The sequence below is a fragment of the Paralichthys olivaceus genome, chromosome 18, assembly GCF_024713975.1.
Source record: "Paralichthys olivaceus isolate ysfri-2021 chromosome 18, ASM2471397v2, whole genome shotgun sequence".
Taxonomy (NCBI): Eukaryota; Metazoa; Chordata; class Actinopteri; order Pleuronectiformes; family Paralichthyidae; genus Paralichthys; species Paralichthys olivaceus.
Window position 1 is genome coordinate 6,146,431 of NC_091110.1, and position 18,769 is coordinate 6,165,199.

Below are 18,769 nucleotides of genomic sequence, written 5' to 3' on the forward strand. Positions count from 1 at the left end.
TCTTATACTATTCACTGAATTTAATTTACTTGAATGTGTTTGCAGTTGACATGTCCATGGAGAGGAGCACAGTTGAGGTTGTGCGCGGAGTGACTTCAGCTGCTCTGTCTTGAGTGAGATCCTCCTGATGGTGGCGCTGCAGGATAAAAAGCAGAAAAAGGAGCGCACATCCCCAAAGCTGCTCTGCTTCTGTGGAAATGAACATGTGGACCACAGCTCCCTCTACAGACTAGAAGGTCCTCGTTCCCTGTAGAATGAAAAGGGAAAAAATGCAGTCAATAAAGTGCATGTATTGTACTGTTGTATATTATGTGATGTATTTGTGGAAAAAAATAAATTCCTCCTCTTTTTCCCACATTTAAGGAGAATTGATCCTCAAATTGGTGTGAGCTAATTAATCCAGATTATTTGCAAAAGCACTGAGGCTGAGTGGTTTGTTATTTATATTTAATAGCCTAAAGACATGACAAATTTAAACCATTGTATTGTAAAGGGGGGGAAAAGGAGAAAAAGCATTACCTGCAGGCCCTGGTCCCAAAGGCGTTTAGTTAGAACAACAGTGTTGTTTTCTGTATAAACATGAATGTACAACTAAAACACAGAGAAGATATGGAATAATTCTTATTTACAATAGCACTTAGATATCTTCCTACTGATGTTATAACTTGAATTAATCTATAATCAAAGTTATAACCTGATTCAGATGTTTGATTAACTTTACAACCGTTTACAGCTTAATAAGGTGGTAACATGTTCTTACAATGCCCTCAAGTGGCCAAAAGAGTCAATGAATGAAGATAATAGGAGGTCAGGGTGACTGAATAGATTAGTTTATGATAAATTACCTGTCAAAGAAGTGTCACAGAGGGGTGTAGCCTTGCTCAACACATTAATGCATCTGAACTCAAGCACAAATCACCCAGAGCAGTGGGGAAATCCTTTGTCACAAAGAGAATTTAAAGTAACTGTGTGTGTAAGTTTGTTTTCTATCCTTGGATTTGTTGATAGCAGATAAACCTTTATTGGCTTTGGTCCAGGAAAGCAGACAGTTCCAGCAAACGGGCCAAGATGTGGATGAGAGAGGAAGAAAGAGTCCATTTGACAAAGATAACCTGGAACAAATGCTGGCAGGTCTGTGTTGGAGAGTAATTCACAAATATCACTTTCAAATGCATGAGCGTAGACTATTGTGTGCTCAGTGCAGGAGTGACTTGTGTTTTCAAATAATTGAGCTGCAAGCTGCAACTGAAGAGAGATGATAACCTGTTGCACTTTTTGTTGTGATCATCCTCCGAGTGTTTTCCAGAGGCCCCCTGCAGAAAGCTGAATGTCCAAAATAGGAACACAGGTCTCCCAGCATGCAGCGGGGGCAACTCATTGCAACAAAGGGCTAATTGGAGCTCTACTCTGAGACAGACAGAGATAGAGAGAGAATAAAGTTCAACAGCACAATGCCTGTCGTCATCCAACAAACATGCTCCGAGGCTGTTCCTATTGTGTCAGGAGCCCCTGTAAGCTGCTATGTAAACATCCCCTCTGTACTCCATCATGACTAAATTCAGACTCCGAGAAGGAAGTGATTTCATATCCAACATCCACCTCAGTCTTCCTCTCAGGTGGTGAACATTCCTGACAGCAGACCTCCCAGACGGAGGAAGAGGGTGATGCAGAGCGGGCAGAGAGACTCTGGTTCTCCCAGAGACTCCTTTCAGACATGAACTCCAAATAATCTCCTGACATTCTCCATAGGGGCTGTATGTGAGGACGCAAATTATCCAGTTCAAGTCTTTGGACTTTCTGCAGAGTTTCTCCTGTCAGCCCCCCTAGTAAAAACTCAATGTGAGAACACAGCAGGAGTTCCTCCAAAAGATTCCCCACGAATGAATGGGTGTGTTGATGACCTTTTCAACATGCATCAAACGCAAATAATGAAAAAAATACTAATATCTCAGGATGAAAAAGCGATGCAATACATGTAGAAAACATAGATGAAGAGTTCAAGAGAGTTTTTGGTAATTCCGATGTGCTTTAGACATCCAGAGATGTCTGTGTTGTCGTGAGCATGTGTGAGCGAAGAACGTCCTGCTGTGTTGTTCATGTTAGAAAGACAAACTCCAGATAAAGTCCAGACTCAATTCCACGGATATTCTCTGGAGTTCATGTCTGAAAACAGCTTGGCTATGTACATAAAAACCCATTGAAAATAAACACGAAGATAAGGTGATATCAATCATAAATGACAAATTACAATACAAAATGACTTCAGAAGTAACTTAAAGCACAAAAATGATTTGGCCTCGCCTCTTCATACAGGTCATACTAGAGCTGCAGACCCTTGACCACAAAAATACAGTCCCCACTGATCTTAAACCCAAACATGCAGGTTCCTGTCTGAGAACTTCAGGCTGCACTAGGGTTGTTGATGAGAGGAAAGAAACTCTGGAGCCCGGCCATGAAAAACTCTCAAATGTAATCAATAAAATCTTTAAATCAATCCTAATGTAATGCAGTGAAGTGATGCTCGGAGCTGAGTAATATGATCTCTCTCTGTTTTATATTAGATGTCTATAGCATCTGTTGTGTAGATTGATTTATATAACAAAGGGTCACTCAGTCACTACGTCTGCATCTTTAAATCCATCCGTTTGGTGAGGTAGAGAACAGGCACCCTGTTTGCAAAATCTTACTTTTTGTAGACCATTTAAACCATTAAAGGCTTTTTTGAGTTTTTATGACAGCTGAAGTTCACCATAGGTTATTTTTCATGTTTGGAAGGAGAGGGTGAGGTGAGGGGTGTTCAGCTGCAACATGCAATTTCAACACTAGATATCACAAAATTCTACACACTGTACCTTTAAGTATGGTTCAGTGGTATTGAGGGAGTTATAGAGGTATGTAAAATATGTAGAATCAGCCAAAAAAAAGACCCAAACTGCTCCTTTAGAAATAAAATCTGGTTTATGGTCTTCTCAGTTTATAAAAATATAATAATCTAAATGCCTCTTGTCTTGACAGTCCTTTCGGAACATTAACCTTACAACTGAAAACCAACATAATATCCACTGTGGACCTGTCAGATCGACCCATTCAACTCCACTGGAGCATTAAGTTGAGCCAAGGAACCTGCAGGGAGCTGAGAGAAGGACCATCAGTACTGACACGCTAGAAGGTTCAAGCTGCATGGACCAGAGCCAGAAAACTTTATCATCCCGTATTAAAACATGAAGCCAGCCACATGTCACTGGGGTGACATGTGCTTGGTAATGAGACAAGAGAAAATCAATGAGAGGTAGACCTGGGCATGAAAAGAGAAATATACAGGATGCAAAAAGGTTTAATTCATTTAAGACACATAATGGTCCAGTAACTTTTTTTACCTTTATGTTTTCATTGCCGTTTATCTTTTAGCAGGATTACGCAAAAACTACTGAACCGATTTAACTGAACCTTGGTGGAACAGTGAGGAATGGGCCAAGGAAGAACTCATTAACTTTTGGAGCGATTTTAATTTATTTTTCACTTTCTTCTTCATTTTTTTTTTGTGGACATTTTTGGCATTATTTCTTTAGAAAGAAATAATGCAGAAATCTTTATGACAAATAAGAGATAGATATCATAATCCTTACATCTATGAACAGTTAAGAATTCTTAAGACGTGAGAAAATATCTGTATATGTGGTACATTTTGTTATTTTTTTATAGTTGCCTGCATGTATTTACTTATTAATTACCTTTACTGAGTGTATATTTCACTATTCATTGAGAAATCAAAACAAAAAAGCAATGAAGAAACCAGAGTAGCAGCGTTAACAACAAAACTAAACAAATAAACCACAGACACCAAGGAAGCAAACTTATAAGCATTGAAATTAAACACCCGTTCCACCAGAGTTCAATTCTTAACTCATCATAATAAGGAGAAAATAGAAGAAAATGGGATTCATTCACACAACCTGTCCTGCAGGGAGGGTTTTATATGTATCAGCTTTGAGGGTATCTGATCTATATGGTGGCCAATCAGTCTGCGTGGAGGTTTGTGCTCTCCAAGTTCCCCTCTGCTTCTTATGGACCCAATGTTGTATTTATGAAAGAAAATTAATCACACTTTCAATCCTAGGATTCAAACTCCAAATTGAGCCTAACGTTGGTGTGAGCTCATCAGTCCGGTACATTTACAAAAGCAATGAAGCTGAACAGTGGTGTTACTTATTATTTTTAAAGGCCTAAAAGACAAATCTGACTTGAAATCACTGGGCTGTAACCACATTGAAAAAAACTATGAGTAAAAGTACAACAAGCATATCATATACCATGATTAAAGCTAGTTTTTAAAGTTACTGGTATTGCTTCTCTCAGGGATTCAGGAGTCACTAAACTTTACGAACCAAACAAAGACGACTGAGACAGCTGAGACAAAAAGAGACTGTTTTTCAGGAATAGAAACAGTGAAAGGACAGAAAAGGACAAACACACCTGCGATGACCTTCAAGGTTACTGGCCCTTTCACTCATGTTTGCTTGTGTGTGTGTGTGTGTGCGAGTGTCCTTCTCGTTTAAAAGCTAAATAAACATGCACTGAACTGGGGTCAGAGATTCTCCAAACAGGTGAAATCAGATTGACTGGCTGAGGCTCCACTTTCTTGTTAAATTGTGGATACAACAGTGAACGTTACAACACACAGTTCAGCCTCGTGGGTTTTACAGTTATGATATGCTGTAAATGTGACCACTATACATCTGAACTAAAGCCGAGCAACGACTGGATCAGAAACAGAAGTGAAACTTTCAGATTATCTATCGACCATCTGTGGATCCCCGCTGTGAGCGGGTCCTGAGAACAACCTGCTGCAGGCGGACGAGTGAGGGATGTAATGAGGAAACCCAAAATAAATAAAAGGAGGAAAAAAAACAGCAGGTGGGGGGTGGGAGACAAACAATCACAGGGCTAGTTTTACACCCACCTGCTCCGCTGGCTGTTCTACCAGCTTCTGACCATTTGACAAATATACCTGAGGTCCCTTACTTAAAGCGTTGTTAGTCAGTGTTTTAAAACAATGGATTGCTATGCATAATGTAGAAGGTTTTCGGGAAGAATTACCAACACTGCAGGCTCCCCCAGCTCTGTGGAGCTTTTTAGCACCTTTCATCTCATTGTTTTCGGTTTCCACCAACAATTATACTTTTTTTAAATTCCCTCTCACCATTGTCTTTCTTGTGTTTCAATGTAGCAGGCAGCTCTTCCAGGAAAAAAGAAACATTGTACACGACGGACTCAGACTGTTATGTTACTCTGTGCTTGCCAGAAAAATCGCCAATTATATATCAAACTCGTACATAGAGGTTAACAGGGATCTGATTTGCACACACAATTTAAAATGTAGCAATACAATAATTGTGAAATAAAATGTTTGGGCAACAGCTTCCCAGATACGATCCAGTTGTAAAGTTTGGTAAAGCATGGTTTCATTCTTTCTAGTATGTAATTTTGGTTTCAGGAAGTTCAGGAAGTTCTGTCACCTGAAATTGCAAATATGAACAAATCATAAATATATTAATAAAATGCTTGAATGTTATGTTTATGAATGGATTTGGTTCCAAATGTCCTGCTGGACTTTTCCAGAGGGGATGTAGTAAATTATTGGAACAGTCTCAGAATTAAAATGCTGAAAAGACAAACAAAGTGCCATACTTACAATCTGGCAAAAAAATGTATTACATGCTTACTATAAATAATGATCTTATTAGGAGGTTGTTTACTGAGCTTATATCAGTAATAATCCATTAATACGTTCTGAAAGCAAAGAGGATTTTCAAACGGTCCTTTCAAGTGTAATCTCAAAAAGATAAGTAGGCTTCGAATACACACACACACTATAAAAGCTGTAAAGTGACACTGAGGGATTGAATGGATGGTACCACAGGCTCAGCTGAGAGATAAGAGTTAACAGCCTGAAGTTTCTTGATGGAGATGGAGGGCGTGAGGTTGCTGAAGCCAACTGCAACCTTCATAATGCTGGGAATCCTTTTCATTCACTGCCCCTCCTTTACCCTTTGACCCCCCACTCCCACCCCTTCATGGATTACACACACAAAACACAGGCACACACACAAACAGAGATAACGAGTAGAGAGAGTGAGTCACACGTTTTGATTGGTCTGTGAAAGTGCAGACAGCCAATGGAGCAGGACACTGATAAGAGCTGCTGGTGAAGTTGGTGATCAATGGCCACACACACCATCTGTACAAGTGTGTGACTGGATGTTTGTGCTCCTGTTAAATCTCACTGCACTGATTAACTGCCACACACACACACACACACACACACACACACACACACACACACACACACACACACACACACACACATTCACACAACTGTGTTTTCCAAATTAACACCAGAACATTTTTTTTTCCTTTACTTACACCAGAGAAATGTTTTTTTTTCTTTTCTTTCTGTGTTATCGTCTGCATTTGTTTGTTTTTGTGATACTTTGCAGAATTACGCAAAAACTGCCCAACCAATTTCCATGAAATTTTATGGAGGGGTGGGACATTTGAAAAAAACATAGGGCGTTTAAAAGCATAGATTTTGGTGTTTTACATAATTTTAGTTGATAAAATAATCAGACATTTTTGGAGAACTTATATTTATGTGGTACAGATCCAAATAAAAATCCTATCACAATTTCAACTAATAACACCAGTAGTCTAGTATGAATACATTTCCTTCCTAGGAGACAAGTAATCGCTCAATCATATGATTAATGTTGGAGCCATTGCCGTGTTCATATGCAAAAAACAAATCCATAGTCACCAGCTGGGGTGTAAAGCAACAGAACGGATTTGTTAACACATTAGTGAGTACAAATGTGTAGTTTTGTTCAGTGGATGTTCTGCAGCAGCTGAATGGTCACGTTAGGCCCCTTTGTGTCCAGTAGTCTCCGTTGGCGCCTTTTCCTGTGAGACGTGGTTCATTTTTCACCCTGATAAATCCCTGAGTGCAGACTGACAGGCTCTCTGGGAAGACGGATGAGCCTGCGGTGACTTGTTAAGAGGTGGGGGGGGGGGGGGGGTTTCACTGCACCGCTCTGGGTGTGGAGCAGTAGGAGGTAGTCACACGGGGGGGTCATTGTCGTGCCCTCTAAATCTCACCACCAGTGCAGAAAGTGCAACATGTATTCATACAGTATAATTTCTTAGAGGGGAAACTTGAACTCATGCATGTATTAGCGTGTGTCTGCTCATGTGCAGGCATGATTGAAGTGTGGGGTTTTCCCTCTATATGGGATGTCAGCACTTCATTATGTTTTTCACCGAGAAGTTTTGCTTCTTGGGAGATGTGTTTTTCAGTGTATACATTACATGCTGGGAAACCGTGCAGATGGTGCCAGTGACAGAGACCCCAGAGAATGATGAAGAGGTGGAGGGACAGAAACATGAACGTCTGCCTCCAAGGAGCAGGAAACCCAGTCGTCAGGCTTGTTTGGTGTCCTTGAATGCAACTAATTCTTGACCCAAGATTTTGTTATACTAGTACTAGTTTATCTGCAATGAAGATTTTATTCTCTGTTTTTGATGAAATTAATCCTCTGTTTGACCCAGTTAGCGACCACTGCTTTCATTTATTGAAGAGGTCATGTTCAACTCTGTCCACAGACTGAAGGCACACCGCCCCGCCTCCACTGTCTGTTACTGAGCTCTGGTCAACTGTTAATTTAAGTTTTATTATTGTTGAACATACCACGTGTCCAAATCGCACCCAATCTGGGACTGCACCTCCCTGGACCACTAAGGGCACACAAACAAAGTGTGATGTCGACAAGTTGAACGATCCCTGAAAAATGCTTTCCACATTAAGCGTGCTCCTCCTGCAGTGAAATACGGACAGTGTTGGCCTTGCTCTACATATTACACTCACAATCATATGTGCAAAATTAACTCATGCAGAAAACAAAACAAAAGGTACTTATTTTACACCTTTTCACTGTTATTAGAAGAGCTATAGACCACCAGGCTATGTTACTGCCCAAACAGACCACCCTCATACACCATACTATATATCTAATTCCACTCCTGTTGCACAACATGGTCTCGTACAACTTTTATCCCCCGTCTCAATCGCCCTTCCCTTCTGTTCATCTCCCCATCTATCAGCTTGTGTTGTGACTCATGTATTATTGTAGCGTTAACGTAGGGAAGCACCCGTTGACCGGAAGATCTGCTTCTGGAGATTGAGCCAGTAACTAAACGACACTTCCTGTCTCCCACTACCCAATCCCCCCCTTCTAATGTTGCCTTACAGAACCATTACATTCACATTAAACAGTCTGCGGTGTAGTGAAATGATTTCTACCATTTTAACTGTAGATGAGAGCTGTACACTTATATAAGCAGCACGGAGAACAATGAGTAAATATTTCAAATTGTCAACCAACTTTACCTGCACAGTGGTTGGGGCTTGGAGGAACTGTGAGATTTTCTGTTAAGGGAACAGCTGAGGTTTGCATATTTTACGCAAAAAGAAAAATTGATTGCATGACGAATAATTGTTACATTCTAATGAGTCATGACAAAATAATCAGTTGAGGGGAAAGTACAGCAAATCTGATGTGAGACACCCTCCTTCAAACATTTTGCGTACAGACTTTGCCCACCATGATCCTTGCGGCAGAATGCCATATGAATCAGGGGTCGCAGGTCACAGCAGGTTTGCATTGAATCAAGCGCCAAATACACCCGGACACATGTTGCAGATGTATCCTCCACTTCTCACCACCAATACGTCTACATTTGCGTCAAGGGGTCAGGGAGAGATTTAAAGTTCGGGCCGAACGGAGCGGATAATCACAACCAGGCTGGCCGAGGCTAAAAGAATAAGTGAAGGCTCGGTTGATGGGGGATCAAAGAACGGGGGGACGATTGGAAGTTGTTGCTTAGCTTGATGTTAAACGGCGGGGTTAACCGATCTGATGTGCGTGAATGAGAAAGGTCGGAGCAAAGCATTTCATAGCGTTTGTCTGGGTGCGGCCGAGCGGGAGGCGAGTGCGGGGCGAGCGAGTCTGCAGGATTGAGATAAATTCAGAGGGGAGTCGAGAGGAAGCGCTCTCACATCACTTCCTCTCTTTGTTTCAGCCGCTATTTTCAAGGCTTGGAATGTAGTTCCTGCAAGAGCTGAAGGAATTCAAAACAAGTTCATTAAGCACTGCGTAGGGGAGCGTCGAGGTGGGAGAGGGCGCTGGATTTAGGTATTTTGTTGTTGTGTTTGTGAATGATTCAGGTTTAACGAGAGTGCAAGTGTTACTCTGTTTCTGTGGCGTTTATGGAACACTTTGTGTAGTCAGTGTCAATTGACCCAATCAAACATGGTTGTGTGTTGTATGTCCTGTGTGTGTCCCAGGGTCTGTGGGAGAATGAGCGATCTCAAGCACCACACCCTTATCACATCCTGTGGCAGGCCTGTCCTTGTGTGTGTGTGTGTGTGTGTGTGTCTCGGGCTGGGGTCCAGAGACACACCAAAGTCCCGCTGTCCCAGGACAATGACATAAACCCTGACCCTTAAAAGGAAGTCTGTGTGTACATGTATGTATGTGTGTGCATGTGCACACGTGTACCTGCAGACTTGGGTAACACATATTTGCAACATTTTTTCCCATTAAATGAAAATGTATATCCTCCACAAGCACTGTATCTTCCCACAGCTCTGAACACCTGACACTTCCATTGTGTTGCATTGTTGCAGACAGGATGTCAGTCGTGCATGTCGGCAGGCTTTTATTAGTAAGTGGGTACGTCTCTCTTGGGGACGTCTCTGTGCCCGGTTCTCTGCTCACAGACGTACGGAAATCCACCACCTACCCCACCCCCCAACAAAAAAAGACCTCAGCCCTGCTGTAATGACTCTCTAGGAAACTGCAGTCACCAGCAAAAGGATTTAGTTTGAGTTTGAGAGAAATTCATTTCCCTTTCTTTTGGCCCTTTTCCCCCCGTCAACACAATTCGGTGTATTTGTAAGCCCTCATCACAAGTTGTACACGGCTGTAAAGTCTTAAACACTCGAGTCTATTAATTTTCCTCATTCAGATTGTTTAATCTGGATGATTTTTAGACCCCTGAAGATGTAAAGCCTCCAAGTAATTGACAAGAAATAGCAGAGTTGAGACACGTTTTAAAAAAACCCACAATTTTATTGTTCTTTCTTGTTTTTCAACTAAATCTCCCACATATACTTTCATCTTGACACTTCTACAGCGAGCACTAGACTTGAGCTGAGATATGTAGATAAACTATGAGGGAGGTTTTTTTAGTGCATTAAGATTTCATTCTTTCCACAGGTAGGACGATTATTTTTTGTGATATGTACATTGATATATTTATATATAGGTTCAAGTTAATTTAATTAACTGTCTGCTACAATTCCCGAGAACTGTCAACATTGTCTTTCACTTTGCGGCTTTGTGTTACTTATGTTTCATAACCATGTTATGTTTTGCTTGTGACTGCAGATTTAAACTATCTTTAAGCTAACTCTGACACCGGGCATCAAATGACAACATTTATGTTTAATATTGTGCATGGTCCCTTTACAAATAAAATAAAAATAAATAAACTGTCGTTTGTTACTCTAGGTTAACATTTTAGTACTCTTCTGCTAAAGGCAGCTAAATTGAGAGAGTGGCATCCACCCAAAAAGCAACAAGGAGCATGTCCTGAACTGTCAAACGGCGCCTTCAGCAGAATACAATGACACACTAATAAATAAACACAGATCTGTTGTGCACCTCAACATGTGGAGGCTTTTGGTCTGGCCAGGTTAAATCTAGTAAGTGTTTCTCTTTATGACAAAGGAACCCATTTGGATCATTGTTAGATACAACCTAACAATTGTTTTGCTGACGGCTTGTTTATCTTGAACACGAGCTCAGCCTCCCTTCCTGTATTTTACCACCCTCCTTTGTTCACGTTTACTTCTTAACGCCGTGCTGCTCTCACTTTTTCTCCATCTGTGCCATCTGTTGACAGGGTAATGCCACTCACACTTTGTGGGCATGTCAGGGCCCTCGTTGCTATTGTCTTTGACGCAGTTATGAGAGCGCCTTGCGTCACAGAGCCTGTGTGCAGCAGCGTGCAGTAGCTGTAAGAAGAGAGGCCCATTTGTCTGCCTAGTTTACTGAAGCATTTTGCTTGTGCATTCCGGCCCCATCGAAGGTTACAAGGCCATTCTTTCTATTTTCATGCTCTCATATTCAAATGATTGACACCGTTAAGGAAGCAATGCAAAACCCATGGGTATATTTTTCTGATCGTTTCCAATCTGTGGAGGTACGGGACCCCGTGCCCCGTGTGTATTTCCTCCTCAGTTCAGCAGGGGCATTCATAGAAATGCTGAACCAACTGTCACTTTAGATTTGCCCCGATTTGCTCTCCATATAATCACATTTATACTAAATGGATGTCAAGGACGGAGGAGCTTTGGATCTCATGTACAACTGGAGACAGACAGAGGATCAAATAGCTGTAATGCTGAGACTGTTGCTCGGTGTTCCTGGGGTTCGGCTGTGGTTGGACATAAATCGCCTCCAGAGTCTCTCTGATATACCATAACTGCTTCTTGGCCATCTGTGCTCAGTTAGTGAGCTAGATACCTTTTTAATGAACCCATCATTACAGCATTAGGAGAATGTGACGGCTTTGGGCTGGTATTCCCTCTCTGTGGTCCACGCATGGCTTCCTTACATAAAACGATTCAAACAGTACTGTACTGCATTACAGAGCTGCATTGCTCCAAACTTATAGGCAAAAGAAAACAACTCAATCCCCACATCAATAAGAATCAAGTTATAACCTGAGCTAAAGAGCAGAGTGGGGGTCTTATACACAGAGCTGGATTCTCATAAACATCTCATGAGAACAAGGAGTCATGCTGCTCCTCCTCTGGCACCAGTTCACTATAAACCTACACTCCTGCATGTTGCATTAAATGTGCCAACTTCTCTGCCACGACATGCACATGTGAGGGGAAACTGAGACAGAGCTGCAGCCTGGTGAGGAAGCAGAGCAGAAGCTGAGTAAGGGAGGAATGTCCTCTTTTTTCAAAATGAAACCTCAATATATTAAACTCTTAAACCAAAATATCTAAAAATTCTGACTATATTGTGCAATCAGAGTTCACATGTTGGTTATAAAAGTTGCATGTGAAGCATTTAATAGTACCAGAAATTGCGGAAATGAAATCAGTCAGTTTCATTTTCCTGAGAGGCAAAGTCCTACAACCAAATTTAAAATATCTGTTCCACAGTTACATGTTTTTGTTTTTTTTACATAGAATTAGATTGCGATGGCCCCTTGGCACGAACAGACTTAATGATAACAGGTCCCAGGGGCAAAGACAGGTAAAAGACCTCTTACCAGTCCTGCAAAGGACCCCCAGACTGAAAAGCTGCTTTCAGACACTGAAGTCGGAGAGAACGCAAACGTCCAAGTCAGTTGCTCTGGTCGTTTTCAAGAATTTATCTTTGTGGTAGACGTCTGAGTGAGTGAGAAATTCTCAGGCAACAACTGAGTAAAAGGGGTTGATAACATTGATGACCTAAGAACATATGATTTCCACAGTGGATTTTAAAGTTCATGTCCTGCCTCCTGCACACTCTACACAGATTCCATCCCTTACCTGACTGTGCCCGATATTTTCCTGTTGTTGAGTCTGATATAAACATCCCAACCTCTCTTTTTGGGTAGTTTTTACCTCTATGTGGTTGTTTTGTGTCTCTTTAGGGTCATTTTTCATCTCTTTGTGGTCATTTAGAGTCATTTAACTGAGGCCTATGACTCGACAGTCACAGAGGCTCTGACTCAGGGGCCCCCTGACCTCTTGGGCCCCCAGCCCTGGGGCCTCGTACGTCCAATCGAATAATACAACCACAGGAAGCCCGATAAACTGGGAGCTTGTCATCTTAAGTAATGGTTGTTCTTCACTTCCTGCAGACAGTGAGCAGATATCGGTGTGTGTTTGCTGAAGTAATGAATGTACACAAATGAGTTATGTTCCTATGGCTAATGCATCATTATTCCGATTATTACCGCAATGATCAGGTTAAGTAACTAACTGATTAATCAATACATAGTTTTGATAGTTGATTGATTGTTGCAAAGAGCTGGAATCAATATTTCTGTATTAACAATTGTGATGCATTTAGCTGCTTAAAAGCTAAAAGGTTAGCAGGAGGGTTATGTGGATGAAAATAGTATCTACTTGTAACCGTAGACGAGATCATTTTGTAAGTTAAAACAAACCATGATTAAAACAAGCTTGTTAACAGGGATAGTCTTAGGAGGAAGGGTGGTCTGGTCTTAATGGACCAATCCCTCTCTCTCTTTCTCCCTGTGGACAGCTCTGAGACAGATGGCTGAACAGAAACCTTCCTGCTCTCTGCTCCTCCCAGATGTCACTCAGCCCACTTTGATGTAGCACCCCTCCATTCAGGAAAGAGGACATTATATTTGTGGCTGTCATCAGAGCTGCCCTGGACTGCACGCATCTACAATCTAGGGAATGGACTGGGCCTGCTCGGTCTATTGCACGTGGGGAATCACTTGCGTTGAGCCTTGGAGTTAAAGCAGATTCACCATAACAAGGGCAAATAAAAACAGGATTGCGGGATGTTAATTAAAGTTCAATTAAAAATTAATGATTCTTATGTTTTGACCTGATTTCTACAAACAATAAGATCCCAAGTGCTTTGCAGATGTCGTCACTGACTGTTTCCATTTGGTTCCAATGGAGATTTGATCGCTTTTGTAAGTTACTGCATATTTCTGAGAGGTTCTGGTCTCTTTAAAGGAACATTAACAAGACAAAGCCTTTTTAACCTACAACACTGAACAATAACAATCAGCCTGGAGAAACAACAGTACACAATGTTGGCAAGAAGGAAGACAAAAAACTTCCAGCCACATTAACAATATGTCTCCGGTGATGACACATTGTTGGGTGGGTTGGTCCACAGCTTTGGTCCAGACGGAAATATCTCAAAAACTACTGGATGGTCATGGTCTCCAGAGGACAGGGGCATTGCAACAGGGTAGGCAAAGAAGACAGTTGATTTGAGGACCATGTGTTTTGCCTTGGGTCCACAAGGTCCCTTAAACTTAAATTATTCCCTGATTGTTCCTGGAAGATTTGCATATTATTTTTAATGAAATATCTAATTCTAATTTTATACTTTTAGTTTTGGAAAAATAACTGCAAATCTATAATGGCATTCTAACCAGCTTATTTTATGTATTTTTTTATATATTATGTATATAGAGTATATTACACATTATATCTGTACACCATTAAGAGAATAGTGCCTGTCTAGTTCCACAGATATTCCCTTATCTCTCTTCGCAGTGCCAAAGGTCAGGTTATAGATAAAGGACCAACCAACAGTACACTGTAGTGTCTACGCTCAGGTACTTTCATATCTAATTCATTAAACTAAGATGGTGATGAGCATGTTACCACATTGATTATCACCATCTGGTTTATTACAAGGTTTATTATCCAGTGAAATAACCTCCACATCTGCAATGCTAGAAGGGAGCACAGAGGGGGCATACCTCTGCCAAAGCTAACGCACCATCACGCCATGTTAAAGTCAGTGAAGTAAAACGTCCTGGATCCACTCAGTTATCTGTTGCCACTCCAAAATTTCACGGAAATCGAATCAATACTTTTTAAGTCTTTGAGTAATCCTGCTGACTAACCATGCAGCAGCAATGAAAACATAACCTCCTTGGCAGAGGTAATAAATGACGTCAACACACGTGGCCCCACCATTCATGGTTCCGAGATGATGTATCCTCATGACTTTAATGATCCCCTCAACATTTCCTCCCGTGTGACCAGCAGGTTGAAGCTTTATAAAAATATTTATGCACACAGCAAATTTATTTCCAACACATTTGATTAGATGTTAACAGTTTGTGAAAACATACATGCTTCTTGTCTCCTTAACCATTCTTGAAATTATTAATGTTCTCACGCCGGTATCATTTTCCTGTTTAGTCTACTCCTGCAAAAGTTGGATAATAATCCTCAGAGGAAATCTAAGGATAACCCTCTTGGAAACAACACACACGTAAAAAAACTGTTGAATTCTTAATACTGCTGCTGACAAGCCGTCATTGAAGTTGGCAACACGAAGACGCGTTTTACAGCCAAGAAATATTAAATTTCTTCTTGTAACACTGCTCCTTTGCTAGTGTATGAAAAGAACATTTGATTATTCTGGAACAGGCAGGAGAAAATATTTTAGGATTATTGTGGCAGCGCTTTGAGAGCGTCCGCACTCGACACTCTTGCAGCCTGGGAGAACAAATCTTGGGAGACCCCGGGCCACAGTTGACATGGCCACTATTTCATACTGTAGCCTCAGAGCGGGAGATTTTAATTACTATGGTAAATCAGACTCACGTGTTCCTGGGACACAGAGTTTGGAATGTGTTTACCTCCCTAATCTCTCCGCACTGTTGATGACAGACTGACAAGGAGAGCTGGCAGCGGGAGGACGGAAATGCTGTATGAAGGAGAGGCCATTAAAAAGGCCATTACCGCATGGATTTGTGAAGAAAATGCACACACGAGACAAAATTAGTCGAGGAAATATTTGGTCTGGTTGGGTCTCTCAGAACTCTAGTGCAGTTTTTGAATGATGTATTTTAAAAGTACCACTGGACGTCGGAGCGGAGCACAGGAAGTCTTTGCATTTCCAGGAGGGCTGTGGACGAGTGCATGCCTCGGCTTTGTGTCATGCTGAGGGTGACAGGGGAGTGATGGGATGGTGGCAGGCCTTGGACAACAGGATATCCTGTTTGGCTGCTCAGCATGGAAATCCTACACAGCAGAGACGCATACTCCACCTCCAGTCCTGTTCCTGGGTCATTTGTGAATCAGCAAAGTTGATCAAATCTGACATAATGGTAGTTTGGGATTGCAACATTTATTGTGAACCAAAAAATCCAACACTTGATAGACAAATTCAGCTTGAAGTTAAGAATGCGAGGAAAGGTTGGAATGTTGCTGCACAACTTTTCTGATTTTCCATGTTGTCATCACATGTCTGTCAATTTTACAGTAAACCACAATCACTCAGCGTTAACTCTGGCCGCACTTCTCTAGACAGAAATGCATGTTATATTCTTATTCAAGTATCAAATCTCTAAAAGCTGTTGTGCATATCTTTCCATTTCACCATACAAAGTACAAGACTCTGTCAACTACATGTTATTTATCTTAAAAACATTGGTAAAATGAAAAAAGTTGCTGTTTGAAGCTAAATTCTGGAATCCTACTGAGAGCGGGAGGTGTTAAGACTCGCTTGTGAATGTTAGGACTAGTCATAATCAGAATAATCTTTGTAAATTGTAAATGGAAACATGAATTGAATAATCTATTCGGAACTCAAGGAAACATCATGTTCAAAATATTCTAGTCTTATTTAGAATAAGGTCAGATAAAATAATAATTTCAATCTAAGTTAATCTTCAATTTATTTTCTTGCATGTTCTCTGTATGATATGTTTCAAATGCATATTTTAATGTTGTCATTGTTTTGGACACTTCAAATAAAACTAACTTAAGTTACTCCTCTTTATTGTCCCACACACAGCATGCAACATCTGTATTTAACCCATCCGTGTGACCACACAGTGACCACACAGTGACCACACACGGAACAGTGGGGATCCATGAAGGCGCCCGGGGAGCATGGTTCGGTGCCTTGCTCAAGGGCAGTGCCGAGGAGGTGAACTGGCACCTCTCCAACTTCCGTCCATGCTGAGCTTGAACCGGCCACCCTCTGGTTCCCAAGCCAAGTCTCTATGGGCTGAACTACTGCCTCCCCTTGGGTGTGTATATTGGCCTGTTGATTAAAATAAAACAAAAATGAGAATACATGCGAGGGAAAACATGTAAACAGACGCATATGCTTCCTCCCTTCAATCGTTTCCATAGTCACCAGATCTCTGCCCATTTGCACACACAGGGTCTGTTCAGTGCTCACATGCACACACACGTGCAAACAAAAATGACCTTAGCACAAAAACATGCTGACCAGAATACTGAGACCAGCAAAAGAAAAGCACTTGATCATGTAGAGAAATAAAATGAAGATGCACATAATCTAAAATCAACATAAAGCAGGTCGCTCATGAAGAACAATAATATTTAATATCTATTATTTAGTTTATCACATTCTCATGGTTGCTGCAGCTACTATTCCTCTCATCATATAACTATTGTATTTATTGTTACTTGATGAACGTTACATCCCTTCTCTGCAGTCAGACATACACCTCCCTTGCTCTCCATCGATGCAATACCGAGTTGAAATCTTTGTATTAAAATGTACTGCATGAACTTGTTTTTTTAAAACTTTTTAGCGTTATTGTTGTGCGCAGCTGCCCTCTTGTTCGTGCCCCATCCAGGGTCACTGCTACTGCCCTTTAGCAAAATCTGTCAGGCCCTCTCTGACGCAGATCCGTTTCCCGATTTTTATTGTTCCAAGGGTGCAGGCTTCGCAATCTCACTCCCCCAGCCTCTTCCCGTTTCCCCTCAAAGAGGAAGCGCTGCTATGCTTTGGTTTTTTTTTTTTTTCCCCTCCCACATTTTCTCTGGGACAAATCTGGAACAACGACTGCGAAACTTTGCTTGTGTCAGCCAAGTCTTGATTTCAAAGAATGAAAAGAGTTCCTTAAAAAGAGGAACACACACACACACACACACACACCAATGCATCCACAAACAGACAAACACTGATTTTGCATCCTATATTTTAATGCAGCCCCCATTGAGTGATTAGCCTTCTATTCACCTGCATCCCTGAATTGAAGCGTTCCCATGGTTCTTCAGCACGTAGAAGCTCATAAATAGCTCTTGGAATGCAGGAAGGGTCAGACCGTCGGTCACTATGAGCCCTCACATGAACACTTAAAAAATGCCAAACATTAGATAACAGACACAAACGTAACCTTTAAAAAATACAGGTGGCTTAAGTAGGGGAGCCGTCCGTGTTCTGGTTCATGCCCTCTGAATCCCATTCACTGAACCATAACCAGCAACCACACACATGCACAGAAAAAGCCTTCTGTGAGTGTGTGTGCACGCTTGCATGCACATTTGAACCGTGTGAGTGTGAGCGCTGGTTCTGCACGTACTTAGAATGACAAATGAGTCCTGGTTGTCAGACTAATCTCAGTCAAGCTCAGCTTCAAGGCAGAGGAGGAGCAGACTTTCTGACTTCGGTACACAGCAGCAGCTACTTCTGAAAGCTTTTATACATTAGGTTCCTGATCTGAACCTGGAGGGCCTGAAACCACCAGGACAAGCTCCACAACCCTTAACTAGAATGGTACTCAAAGCACACACACTGTCACCAGGGCCCGACAGTCTCCTTATGAAACCACCTTGGATTTCAGGCGATCATTTTTATTTGCATCTGCACCAAATTGCACACACTCATATATATCAGTCCTGTAAACATGTTTTTCCATCAATATATATGAAGTATTCTCTGAGAAATCAACTGTTGAAAAACATCTCACAACTTAAAAGAAAGTGCAAAACAAATCTTGGATTCACCCTGATTTAAAATGTAATGGTTTCTTTCCTGATCCATAACACATCCCTCCACAAAGTTTCATGGTGATTCAACCAGGAGTTATTTGCATTTTCATGATAAACCAACACACATACTGAAGATGAAACCATTATCTCCATGGTGAAGTAAAC